At 43.0% G+C, this 12269-nt stretch overlaps 1 protein-coding gene across 2 annotated transcripts in view; it reads left to right on the forward strand.

Moving 5' to 3' along the window:
* LINGO1 (leucine rich repeat and Ig domain containing 1) overlaps positions 1–12269 on the forward strand; it is a 507290-nt gene that overhangs the window by 166785 nt on the left and 328236 nt on the right. For both annotated transcript variants that reach the window (XM_020975161.2, XM_020975162.2), the window contains exon 3: positions 4906–4946. The gene's annotated coding sequence lies outside the window, so the exon portion shown is untranslated. The remainder of the gene's footprint in view (positions 1–4905; positions 4947–12269) is intronic.

The following is a 12269-nucleotide window of genomic DNA, read 5'->3' on the forward strand; positions in this document are numbered from 1 at the left end:
AGACCAAGCATTCTATCCACTGTGCCACCTAGCTGTCCCTGTTTTAGATATAATTTAGCTAAATTTTGGTAAAATATTTCATGAAATATTTCATACTATTATTGTGAAAAACTTTGGGAAAAGTGATAGAATGAGATGGATTCAAAATTTATCGAATGGCCAGATTCAATGAATATTCATTTATGCTTTGATGTCTACTTGGAAGTAGGTCTGCAGTGGGCTGCCTCCAGGATCTTTATATGACCATGTGTTGTTGACATTTTTTACCAATAACCTGGTATTTGTTAAGCTTGGAATTTAAAAAAAATTAAAAAGGCTTGATGATATCCACATCAAATATACAGACCATACACATTTGGGAAGGATAGCTAACGTACTAGATGACAGAGTCAGGATTCAAAAACTTTGTGACATAATAGAGCATGCATTCAATATGAGAAAACTGGATAGGAACAAATCCAAGAAATTACATTTGGACTAGCAAAAAGTATTCCACAAGTACAAGGTAGGGAAGGCATGCTTAGTTAGCAGCTTATCCAAAAAGGATCAGGATTTTTTGTTTTTGTTTGATTTTTGGACTCTAAGCTCACCATGAATCAATGTTAAAACAGGGTAGCTAAAAAAGCTAATGAGATATGGCATACATTAAGAGAGGTACTGTTTCTAGGAGGAAGTAAATTATGAATCCATTGTACTCTACCCTGGCCAGATCATGCTTGAAGTACTGTATTCTGTTCTGCTCACCACGGTTTAGAAAGGTTATTAATAAGCTCATTAGGATTCAGAAAAGGGAAATCAAAACGATGAGTTGATGCCTTGAGCTCATGCCATATGAGGAGATGTTTAGCTAAAGGAAAAGAAAACTAGGAGTTATGGAAGTAGGGACGGGATATCTGTGTTCAAGTACTTTTAGGGCTTCCATAATGAAGAGGGATTAGATATGTTCTATTTGGCCTCGGAAAACAGAACTAGGAACAATGGATAGGACTTAGGAGAAGAAAATTTAGCATTGATTAAAGGAATTAGAGCTATCTTAAAGTGGAATGGTGCTGCCTCAGGAAGCAGTAGGTTCTCCATCACTAGAGCTCTTTAAAGGAAGGCTAAATGATGACTTATCAAGTATCTCCTGAGTACCTCCTTTTTTTCAGGAATGGATTGGACTTGGTGGCCTCTGAGTTGCTTTCTACTTCGGATATTTTGAGATTCTGTGATTGATCTCTACCAATTCTGCCCTCACCAGTGATGACTCTCTCTTGTCATAAGTCCATAGATCCTGAAGACATCAGAAGTGGGACAGGGATCTTTGCAGGGGAAGAAGCCAGACAGGGAACATAGACAGACACAAGTAGGTTAATTAGAACCCCCAGAGCAAAGGTTCTAAACTTTTTTGTGTCATGTCTACCTTTGGCAGTTGGGTAAAGCCTTTCTCAGAATAATATTTTTAAATGGATAAAATAAAATACATAGGATTGCATGGGAAACCATTTATATTGAAGCAAAGATTTCCTTCCCATTCAGGTTGACAGAATCCCTCTAATCTATCCATGGACCCCCAGGTCGAGAGCCACATCAAATCCAAAGTTATTGAATTTGCTCCACCAAGCAGCTCATAGTAGTTCTGGCATCACTAACTACCAGGAAGAGAAATAGTGAGACATTGTTGGGTCATCCCTTTTGTATGTGAACTTAATTCTGGCTCATTACCTCTTGATGGATCAGCTCTTCTAGATATGTAGCCAATTAGAAGTTTCATCATCACCTGGTATGGTTAGGAACAAGTTTTTAAAATTCCACATGCTGGGCTAGAACCCAGCAGGGAATATCTGTGCATGCTTAATAAAACCCATCAAGAAGGGCCAATATGAGTATGTTCTTAAGTCTGGCCTCTCATTAACCAGTCTTGCCTTCCCCCCTTGCAATAGTCCACATGCGACCCTCTATTCTCTCCTCAACCCCTAGCAGTCTGACTTCCTTTCCCACCACTACATTAAGATTGCTTTCCAGTGAATTGCAAAACCTACTGGCCTTTTTGTATCCATCATCCTCTTTGACCCCACAGTTTTGGACACTCTAGACCAGTGGTTCTCAAACTTTTTATTCTCAGGACTCCTCAAAATATTAATTATTGGGGATCCCAAAGAGATTTTGTTTATGGGGATTCTATCTATTGACATTTACCATATTAGAAATAAAAAAAAACATTTTAGTATTATAATAAAAATAGTTTTGATGTTGTAGACCTCCTGAAAGAGTGTTGAGGACCTCTGGGGGTCTCTGGACCATACTTCCAGAACAACTGCTCTAGTGTGTGTGCAATATTCTTTCCTCCCTTAGTTTTAGCTGGTCTCCATTTCCCTGCCTGGTTCCATCCATAGCTCAATCTTGTTATTTCTCCCTTCACAACATTTCTGCTCTACATTCCCTTTTCTCTCCTCACTTAGCCATCATTCTAGTGCAGATTGTCATCATTTCTTAGCTAGATTAGCACATAGCTTTCTAATGGTTCTTTCTATCTCAGCTCCCTTTCCACTCCAATCCAGCCTCCATTCAACCACCAAAGTGGTTTTTCTAAAGGTCAAGTCTGACAACATTACCCACTCCCAACTCAATAAACACCTTCAGGATCAAGCATAAGGCCCTCTGTCGAGCATTTAAAGCATGTCACAACCTTGCCACTTTCCACTTTTCCAGTCTTCTTATGTTTTAATCTGATCCGAATCCTGTACTTCTTTGTCCTATCTCCCTGTATTTGCATTAGCTGTGCCCCATGCCTGGCATCCTCGACCTCCTTAACTCTCTGCTTCTTCATTTCCCTAGCTTCCATTTCAAAACTCAGCTCAAATCTCACTTTCTATAGGATGACTTTCCCAGTCCCCTCAGCTACTAATGCCCTCTCCTCTGAAATCATCTTCCTTCTATTCTCTCTATATTTTGTATGGATCTAGTAGCACCTACCTCCTAAGGTTGTTGTGATGATAAAATGAGATAATACTTGGAAAATGCTTTACAAAACTTAAAGTGCCATGTAAATGCTGGCTATTCTCTTCTGCTTCCTCCTCCCACTCCCCCTCTCTCTAATGTCCTCCTCATCGTCTTGCTTATTCTCCTTCTTTGGACATCTCTGTAAGTAAATTCTTCCTTACATCAAAGCCTAAATATGCCTCTCTGCAGTTACCTCCCCACCCCCAATCCCGGCCCATTCTTCCTAGTTCTGCTGACCAGGGTCAAGTAGACCAAGTTTAATTTCACCTCTTCCATATGTGACATGGTAGCATGTCTTGGTGGGAGGTGGGGGTAGTGGGAGGCAGTCTGCTCATTGAGAACAATCAATAGGTCAGTCAATAGGCATTTATTAGGTGCTTACTATGTGCTGGGCGCTATGCTGAGTGCTAGGGATACAAAGAATAGCAAAAAAAAAAATACGATCCATGCCCTTAAGGAGCTTATATTCTAATGGAGGAGGTAGCATGCAAATAACTTTGTACATACGGGATAAATACAATGTAAACAGAAAGGAATGCAAGGCACTGGGTGTAGGAGGGGAGGTTTCTGGGGCCTAATTTTTCTACCTCATACTGGCTTGGAGCTCAAGCTAGGATGGGAAGGAGGCCAGGGAAGGAAGGAGACAACCCAGGGCTCCTGGTGGATTTGGTTGCTGACCTCAAAGAAATTATTTTTAAAGCCAATAATTGAAAGTGGATATTTTTAACCTTTATTACATCAAGGCATCCCAAGGGAGAAAGTGGGAGGGTAGGGAGAAGAGTCGGGAGAAGGTGGGGGACAGCTCAAGGGCTATTTTCCAACTCAGGGGCTTCAGTGAAGAGGATTGGGTACAGAGGACTTATGGACAGGAAAGAGCTGCTTCTGTCCTCCAACCCCCATCCTCACTTGCCTTTTCAATTTTTTAAAAGCTCCTAACAGAAAGAGTGGAGTTCATTATATCGAGTTATCTCTGCTGTCTCAGGCTAAGATCAATCTCTCAAGGCTTGCAGGGCCAGGGTGGGAAGGGAGGAGAAAGTGGAGGAAAGGGGAGGGGAAAGAACCTCCAGCACTCATTTCCATTTTCCAACCAGATCATTCTGCCACCTGGCAGGGGAGCTAGCAGTTGGCAGGTTCTCCTCTTGCACCTCCCCAGTATAGCTCCCTCCCTCCCATACGCTCCCCGTCCTTGGCACTGTGGCTGGAACCAGAAAGGTCTGGCAGATGTGTGAGATCTCAGGGGAACCCCGGGAGGCTGCTGTGTGGTATTCAAGGCTCCATCCAATCACTCCAGCCTTCCCTTTCCCTCCACTCCTTATTCCCTAATAACATGTCAGGCTTATTTCCTATCTCTATGTCTTTCCCCAGCCCATGCTCTTCTCCTTGAACCCCGCCCCCCCAACTTTCTATTTGCCTTTCCTTTTGTGGTCTGTCTTCAAGGCTCAGATCCAAGCCCACTTTCCCAGGAAGCCTAACCTAACCTACAGCTCACAGTGACCTCTTTCCCATTCTTAACCTCTCATCTTTGATCTCCATTATGGTTCTTGAGGTCATCCAAGTCAAGGCATTAGCATGAACAAGCTTGTATTGTTCTCTCATCATTTCAGAGATCTGAAACTTGCCTCTCCGAAGACTGTGATGTCCCCAAAAGTTAGAGGCCAGGTCTCTGCATCACTCAATCCTGGCACAGGGTGGGGGAGAGCACAGTAAAGACTGGCTGAGTAGAATGGAATTGAATTTGGAAAAGGTTTTCCCACTGTGTGTCCCTTGGTGCTAAAAGGATGAAAAAAGGAGCGATGCCCAGGATAGTGGGGGAAGAGTCCATCCTGGGTTCTAGGGTCCTGTTGTGGGTCCTTGCTAGGTCCAAGCAGGTCCAAAGTCTGTTTGCCCTTCACCTCTAATGCCTTTTTGCCTCCCACTTCACAGGTCTGTCCATTTGCTGAGAACTGATAAAACTTCTGCCTCAGGTAAGTGGTCTCTGAAATTTTTAAAAAAAAGATTTATTACAAACTTAATATTAAGCATCAATACAAGTAATTAAACTTGCCTTTTTAAAGCTATTTAGATTAAAATATGTGAATTTTAGCAAGTAAAATGTCATAACAATTTTTCATTTGTTCTAAGTCTCCCTCAAGATTGTTGGTCCATTCCCATTCACTCTTTCTCTTATGAAAGCATCAATAGTAGCTGTATGCATGACCTTGGCCAGATCATTTCTCTTCTCTGGTCCTTAGTTCTCTCCCCAATAAGTCTCTTCTTCTCCAGGCTAAGCATCCCCTCTTCCTTCACCTGAGTCTCATGTAAAATGAGATGACTTTAGAAGGTCCCTTTCAGCTTTAAATCTAAATCCAATGGGCCCGAGTATTTGTTTCTCAGGTTTTCCTTTTTTTCTTTCACTCTGCATTATTTCATAAAAGGCCTGTTCGGATTTCTCTGCATTCCTCATATTTGTCGGTCTTAATTGCATTATAGAATTCCATTACATTAATGTGCAGCAATTTATTTACCATTTCCCTGCTGCTGGCCATTAGGTTGCTTCTAGTTTTTTTGCAATTATAAATAATGCTGCTGTGAAAATCCATGAATGAATAGCTCTTTTTTATTGTAAGAACACTTTGAAGGGATATTCCCAACAATGGAATGGGTCAAGGGGGTATGATTATTTTTGTAACATTTACTGCCGACTGCCAGATTGCCACCTCTGAAAAAAAAAATCTGCAAGTTTGCAATGACTGAGTAGAGCTGTTTTCCTATAATCCCGAGTGGCCTCTGTGCATCCAGTCATCTTTGTTTGGGTATTAACCAGGTGTCTCCAGGGCAGGGTTCAGAGTAATGGGGACTTAGGGAGGGGACAGGGGAAGGATATAGATATAGATATAAATATACAGATAGATATAGATAGATATAGATACAGATACACCTATACATAGATACATATGTATGTATGTATGTAGGACAGCCCCTCCCTTCTCAGCTCCTCTCTTTATCTCTTTCTTTTTCCTATACTCTTCTTTCTTACTTTCCTTTTCTTCCCTTTTCTCTCTTACTTTGCCCTTCTCATTCTCTCTCAAATTCTTCAGTCTTTTCTAAGCTCTTTTCTTCTTCCTTTACTCTTTCTCCCAATCATACCTGTCCTCTATTCTACTCCCACCCTATTTTGCTATCCTCTTTTTCCCTTTCTCCTTTCACATACCTCTTTTCCTAACTTCTGTGGTTTGGTCATTGGGTACAGGAAGAAGGGGCCCAGGCTCATTTAGGGCAGATATCTTTTGGTCATTTCTCATATTTTGGAAATCCCTTGGTGTGGGTTGTTCTGTGCATGGATGGTGGTCTGGTTTGGAATATGGCATGGTACTTTACTCAGCCCTGGTTGCTATGTTGGGTATGTGTATCAAATGGCACATGGGGTGAGGTAGAGGGGATGGCTTCATGTCAATGGCAGGTGTGCCCTGAAAAGACAACTCCTCATGGGGAGAATTTGGAGAGAGAACGTGTGGTCCTTTCATTACACTGTGAGCAGGGACAGCAGTGGTCTGAACCCTGGGACCCTTAACTTCTGTGGGACCCCTTCCTACCTAAGGTCGATGGTCATATGATCCTCTGGTTCAATGGTCTGGCTGGCCTTGGCTCTTAGGAACTAGCCAGGGACCCAACCTTTTACCTCATTTTATGAGAATAATTGAGAGTTGTCTAAAGATTATATTTGATAGGTTGGGGGGGGGTCTTGATTTTCTTTGACCAAGAAGGACATTCCTGCTTTCCTGCAATTCAATCTATAAAATCTCCTCTTGTACAACTCAGCTCTCTCTCTATCTGTCTCTCTCCCTCTCTTTCTTCCTCCCTCCCTCCATCCATCTATCTATCCATCCACCCATTCATCATCTATCAATTTATCTATCTATCCATCTCCCCATCCATTCATCCATCTACCTATTATGTTTATATAAAGGAGAAAGAGTAAGAGATGGTGGTGAATGAAGATGGGACATCATGAGGGAAGGGGGAAGTAGCATAGTGTAGCAGTTAGAAAAAGCTTGGCAAAGAAAACCTGTCAGTCCTGCCTCTGACCACTTCAGGCTGTATGACCCTGAGCATGTCATGTAGCCTCTCAATGCCTGAACTTAATTACTCCTTGAGATCTGGTTGGTGGGATGGAGGGGAGGTTGTGTTCTGACACCAGGGGTTCCCCACCCCCCAACAAAATTGCAGATCCTCTCTATTGGGTAACTCTTCTCTTCTTCATTATTGCAGATGACCCTTCTATCTATCACGAATAGGGCCGTATATCCAGGTGCGGTGATAGCTGCACTGAGCCAGACGTAGCTTCTCATCCAATAGCCCCAAAGAGTATGTCCATGAGGTCCCTGGCTCAAACCTTAGGAGTCATGCATAGCCAGGAATAGGTGGTTGATCCATGGTGCTTATAGTTCTACTAGGCAACAAGTTCTATGAGGACAGGGCTTGGGTTTGATCTAATTTTAAAAATTTCCTCCAGAGTCTAGGCAAGTGCTGCACATAGAGCTATAGAATCATAGACCCCTTACTCTGATTCTCCCCCCCTTTAATCAGTTGCCATATCTTTCTGATTCTTCTTTAGCCTCTTGGAGTTCTATCTCTTTCTCCCCACTCATAGTCACCACCCTCATTCAGTCATTCCTCACCTCTCATTTAAACTCCTGCAATAACTTTGTGATTGACCTCCTTGGCTACAAACTCCCCCCTCAATGACAGTTATGTTGTCCCTCTCCCCTAGTAAACACCCCCCTCTCCCAAGTAAATATCCTCCATTGTTTCAATCAGTCCTCATGAAACATAGACTCAAGCCCCTTCACCATGCTGATTTCCTTCCTCTGGCTATTCTCCAACCTTAGTCTCTTTCCTAAACTATGGTGTCCAAAGCCATAGTAGGTGTTTAATAAACATTCATGAACTTGAAATGAAAATGAATTTGGCAGTAGTCGGTCTCGGGTTGTGCCTGGGGTTGGGCAGTCAATTTGTGGACATGTATAGAGCATAGATGCATGCAGATGTCTAGGGTTAGGACTCAGTCCGTGGTCAGGATCTAGAATAAGAATTGACATTCATATGACATGCTGTTTGTTATCTCATCTCAGCCTCCCAACACCCCTGTGAGGCAGCTACAACAGTCCTTATTTCTCCCATTTTACAGATGAGGAACCTGAAACTCAGAGTACATGACTTGTCCATGGTCACATAGCTAGTGAGCGTTGAAGGGAGGATTTGGAGCAAGGTCTTCCTGACTCCAAGGCTAGCACTTCCTTCTGCTGCGTTACAATCCATGGCCAGAGACAGGAGCTTTTCCTTCTGTGTCTGGCCAGCTCCAGGTGGTCCCAGAGAGCCAGTGACTTTGACCATCACTACTCTGTCCACTTCTCTCTATGTGGTCACCCCTAAGCTATGTTTGATGCTCATAGTTGGGGCCGTCAAGGAGCATTTATTAAGTGACTTGCTTGTAGCAGGCACTCTGCCAAACCCTGGGAATGTGAAGAAAGGCAAAAGATAGTTCCTGCCCTCAAGGATGTCACAGTTTAATGGGAGAGACAACAACATGCAAACAGCTATATACAAATAAGATAGCAGTGTATATGCATATGTGCGTATACACACCTATGTATGTATATACCCATACATATAAGTATATGTATACACATATACATACATGGAGCATCTAGGTGGTACAGCAGATGGAGTGCCAGACCTGGAGTCAGGAAGACTCATTTTCCTGAATTCAAATCTGACCTCAGTCACTTCCTAGCTGTATGACCTTGGGCAAATCACTTAATCCTGTTTGCCTCAGTTTCTTCATCTGTAAAGTGAGCTGGAGAAGCTAAGGGCAAACCACTCTAGTATCTTTGCCAAGAAAACTCCAAATGGGGTGAGAAAGAGTAAGACTCGACTGAAATACAGCTAAACAACAATATACGTATACGTACATGTGTATGTGTTTCTATATGTGTGTGTGTATGCATCATATATCACATATATAATCATCCTATATACATATATGTATATAGGATGATTAACAGAGGGAAGGAACTAGCATAAAGGGGACCAGGAAAAGTTTCTTGCAGAAGGCGACATTTTAGCTGAGATAGGAAGGAAACTAGGGAACCCAAGAGGCAGAGGTAAGGAGGGAGAGTGTTCCAGATTTGGTGAACAGCCAGTGACAATGCCCAGCGTCAGGAGATGGAGCATCTTGTGTGAAGAAGGGCAAGGGGTTTGAAGAGTGCATGGGCTTGAAGGAGGTATAAGGCATAAGAAGACTGGGAAAGTAGAGAGAAGATATGTTATAAAGTGGTTTAAAAGTCAGAAGGTTGTGTATTTGAATGTGGAGGCGCTAGGGACCCACTGGAGTTAATTGAATAGGGAGCTGACATGGTCAGATTTATATTTTAGAAAAATTCATTTGACAGCTAGATGAAGGAAGAATTAGAATGGAATCAAGAATTAGAAGCAAGGAGAAACCTGAGGCAGGAGATCAACCGGCAGGATCTTGCAGTAGTATAGGCATGAGGTAATGAGGTCAGTGCCAGAGAAAAGGGGGAGATTTGTTACAAAGATATAAATGACAGGTTTGGGCAATGGATTGGACGTGGGGAGTGAGAGAGTAAAAAGTCAAAGATGCACCTGGGGTGACTAGGAGGATGGGGGTGCACAGCAGAGGGGAATTTTGGAATGGGGGAGAATGTGGGGGGATGAAGATACATTGATATGTTGTAAGATATCCAGGACATAGTTGGAGATTTGAGACTGGAAGTCAGGAGAGAGATTAGGGATGGACAAATCAATTTAACAATCAACTGGATAACGATGATAGTGAAATCCATGGGAGCTGATGAGGTCCCCAAGCTAAATATCATTGAAGGAGAAGAGAAGTGGGCCCAAGACAGAGCCTTGGAGGGTCCCAGGCTCTGTGGGATTTCACTACCTTTGCCAAGCATCAGGGAATTACTATGGCAAAATCTTGGTTTGAGTTCCTCCCCTTAGCAGGAGAGCCCAAGGCTGGGCTGACTGTCATTCAGTGGTTAGCTCCACCATCTTCATTCCACCCTTTCCCAAGAGCTACTTGGTTCGGTCTGATCCAGTGCACATCCCTCTGGGATATTATTAGCACTTTCCTGGAGAAATAAATATTTATGCAGTGACTCTGCCCAGCAAATGATTAAATGAGATATCACCAAGAGGTGCTGGAGCGAAGCAGGAATAGGAGCTTTCGTTAACGGAGTCTCTCTTGATTTCGGTGTTGACTTTATTTTTCTTCTCAATTTCCCTCTTTGTCACTTTTGACATCAGCTCTGTAGCGGATCTGATGGGTAGCTTCTTCCCTGGAAGGATTTTTTTTGGTTTTAATTCTGTATCAGGGTGTTATTCTGTCTGCTGAGTTGGCCTCACCTCTTCTTGGGAGGAAGAAGCCAAGGAGTGGGTGACAAGTGGGGAGAGAGCAGAGGGTAGAAAGAAGAGCAAAGGTGAGTGGGTCCAGAGCAGTTGAGGATACCTTTCTATGGCTGTTCCATTCATTTGGAGAATGCCTTGGAGGGATGAAGAAGGAGCCACATAGTCATGGTTAATTATGGGAGTCTTTCGACTCCAGGAAGGAATGAGAATAGGCTAAAATCTCATTTAGTACATCTCTTTCTAAGTCACTAGTAAAAACCATGATGACAGCCCAGTGGTTGTGGAGCTTTGTGCTGGGTATTGTGGGGAGAAAGAAAGGTCCTGCTGATGGAAAGACATAAAAAGCCCTAATCTGAGGGGGAAATATGGTCCCTTCTCCTAGAAAACCCTTGGACTTACTTATGGAAGAATGAGAATACTTCCCTCAGGTATCTCTCAGTTTAATGAGGGAAACACTGTCACTTACCTAAGGAATTTCCCAGATTTATGGTAGAGAGGCAGGTTTTACAGTCTGCTATAATGATAAGAGGGCTAGATGTAGAGTCAGGGGCCTGGGGTCAGATTCCAGCTCTGTCACTCCCAGGGCACTAAGTCTCTTCTCTCCTCTGAGCCTCAGTTTCCTCATTGGCAAAATGAGGCAGTTAGATTAGATGACTTCTGATGTCCTTTGTCTGATTCTCTGATCCTTGGAGGAGAAGCTGGTCTGATGGAAAAGACATGGCCATTCCTTTGGGGAATGCCTAAAGTCAAGCTCCTAAGCCCTATTGAGCCTCCCAACAAGAAAGGGAATGGTCTCAGAAGGACTTAGAATGTGCTATCAGAGATTTGGATTTTGCTAATGGTCTATGTTTATAGAAACACAGGGGCTGGCCTAAAGAAACACCAACAATGGATGCATTGCTTCTCTCTGCTTAGCAAAGTCCCAGTGCTGATGAAAACCCTAGTATCCTCTCCTGGAACAGTGGGTACACCCTTCCTGCATTGCCTCTCTCTTGTTCTAGTACCAGGCTGGCTGCAGGGACATGGTCCTTTTCTTCAGGAAGCCCCAGATGGGATGGTGGTGACTCTAGCTCTTATTCTTGAATATATAGGACACAGCCATGAGAACACAGAATCATGGATAAACAACATACTATTTAGTGAGATGCTATAGTGAATGGAGGAGTTGGGACTGGGAAGGTTCCTGGTGGAAATGGATTTTGAAAAGAGTTTGGAAGGGAGGGTTATGGCTTGGCTGGAAAAGAAGGTGGTAGGTAGGGGAGGAGAGAGAGGGGATAGACCCAGAAGTGGTAGTAAGTGATTTGGGGACAGTTTTACCCATGTGCTTGCAATATCATGTAAATCAAATGTTAGGGACTTGGAGGCCTGTAATGTAGCTGTTGCCCTGGGGAAAGGGAGAATCAGCCAGAGGGTGTCACACGAACGACAGGCAGCTCAGTCCATGCCCCCCCCCTTGCCCTTAAAAAATATTCTGAGCTCAACACACACACACACACACACACACACACACACACATTCACTCACACACACACACACTAACAAAAGAAAGAAAATGAAAGAACATTTCCAAATGCAAAGTAGAACTACAAAAGAGGATTATATGAATTTCTGTTACATATAGCTTGTTTTTCAAAAGTACACAATAAACCCAACATGTAACTTTCAAAGCTGTCCAGCTTGTTTATTTTTTATTTCCTTCTGAATGCCCTTCTGTTCTCTTCTGTGCATTAAAAAAATGCTTGAATGATCCGCTTTCTACCTCCTTCCCTCTTTTCCTCCCTCTCTTCCTTCCTTCCCTCTTTTTTTCTTCCTTCCATCTCTCTCTTTATTTCCCTTCCTTCCTTCCTTTACTACCCCTCCAACAGGAGCTGAGT

The sequence above is a fragment of the Phascolarctos cinereus genome, unplaced genomic scaffold, assembly GCF_003287225.1.
Source record: "Phascolarctos cinereus isolate Bilbo 61053 unplaced genomic scaffold, phaCin_HiC Scaffold_3;HRSCAF=262, whole genome shotgun sequence".
NCBI classification, from domain to species: Eukaryota; Metazoa; Chordata; class Mammalia; order Diprotodontia; family Phascolarctidae; genus Phascolarctos; species Phascolarctos cinereus.